A 1,733-nucleotide genomic window follows, 5' to 3' on the forward strand; every position below is an offset into this window, starting at 1 on the left:
AACATGGTATTTATAGGTCAGGGTAGTCCAGATCTGGCAAATAGGTGTCAAGGTATTTAAAGACTGGTATCTAGGTGTTAAGGTAGCTTAAACCTGGTATCTAGGTTTCAGAGTAGTTCGGGCCTGGTATCAAGGTGTCAAGATAGCTCAAACCTGGTATCTAGATGTCAAGGTAGTTCAGGCCTGGTATATAGGTATCAAGGTAGTTAAGGCCTGGTATCTAGATGTCATCGTAGTTCAGGGCTGTATGTAATTGCTATGGTAACTCAAGGCTGGAATTTAAATCAGATTTCTTCAAATTTCTTAACTGGAATACCTAAAGTCAGGATGACATTAAAATATGTGTTGTTTTTATGTGTTTAGCGAAAATATTGTTTTAATTTTCTGACACATGGTTCATCTGGTCTAGACAAAAATACTCAATGAAATGAGGTATTGATTCATCTCGCAACCAATTACAAACGAGTGGGAGTAGACAACCAGTATCTAATCTCTTGTAACGTTCAAATTACATGATAAACACTGCACAGTTAGAGGCTAGCTCCAAATCTGTTTTCCATACAAGTTGTTTGATATTGATTTGTGTTCTGTGTGAAATGTTCAAGATAAGGATCGAATTTAACCAATATTTGTTCTAATATAAACCAGGCTAGACTAACTGTTCAAATCAATAGAACAGATAAATCTTAATTAATACATAAAACAAATAATTTCTCTGAGCATCTTCAGCAACTTCCTAATTACTCCTAAACTATATCACTAGATATCTAAGGGAGGCATAAGATAACATCTGAAAAGAAGACATTGAAATAAGAAACTTTAACTTACAACCATGAATACATTGTTACATGATATATGACCTATTTTAATGTAGAATATCTTAAAATCAATATCGGTCATTTACACACTGGTTCCATACTATGTAAAATATAAGACACCATACCAACTTACATAATTTTCTCCTGTATCAGACACGATACCAACCTTGGCAGACCTCGTCTACTGTAACAGACACGATACCAGCCACACGTAATCTATATCTCCAGTAACAGACACCATTTCAAACCTTACAAAATAGATGACTTACAATTCAACTTTCGCACTCGTATAAACAGATAATAGCCAAAAGGAATTTGGGGTTTCAAGGTGAGTGAGCACGCATATACGCACGAACTTACACAAGTTGTTCTTTTTATTACATAGGTAAATCAAAAACACAAATGTAATACTTCAATATTACAAAGTGGTAACTGCGCTTGTCAGGGTTCGAACCTGAGACCTTCCGCGTGTAAAGCGGACGTGATGACCACTACACCACAAGCGCATATTTCATATTTTTCTGAAGCAAATACATTCTTCGAGCTTCTTCCATATAGGGGTTAAGAAATTTTCTTATTGTATCATATCACACGACAAGTCTATAGTTTATTAACTTAAATAAATTAAATATTCACTCTTTTGTGCCCTTTTATTTTTCAACAATACGTTATTAGAAACGTTTTAAGAAGAGTATTAAATTTCCGAGGTAAGAAATAATTTTCTCGAATAATAAAGACATCATAACAGAGAGAAAAACGTACCTAGTAAAGAAATATATCTTGTATTTTCTTTGTCATTTAACCTCTCTTATTATTATTTCACTTTGACGTATCACTAATATTATTGTTTTAAGTTATATAAAGCTATTTTCAGTTGGTCTTTATCATGAAGAATGATGGTAATGGAGTGTGAAG

At 33.6% G+C, this 1,733-nt stretch overlaps 1 non-coding gene across 1 annotated transcript; it reads right to left on the reverse strand.

The window, feature by feature from the left end:
• Window positions 1-1,251: 1,251 nt before the first annotated feature.
• Window positions 1,252-1,324, reverse strand: Trnav-uac. Its single transcript has one exon. It is a non-coding gene; the product is annotated as a tRNA-Val (tRNA).
• Window positions 1,325-1,733: the final 409 nt, after the last annotated feature.

This window comes from Limulus polyphemus, unplaced genomic scaffold (genome assembly GCF_000517525.1).
Source record: "Limulus polyphemus unplaced genomic scaffold, Limulus_polyphemus-2.1.2 Scaffold1215, whole genome shotgun sequence".
NCBI classification, from domain to species: domain Eukaryota; kingdom Metazoa; phylum Arthropoda; class Merostomata; order Xiphosura; family Limulidae; genus Limulus; species Limulus polyphemus.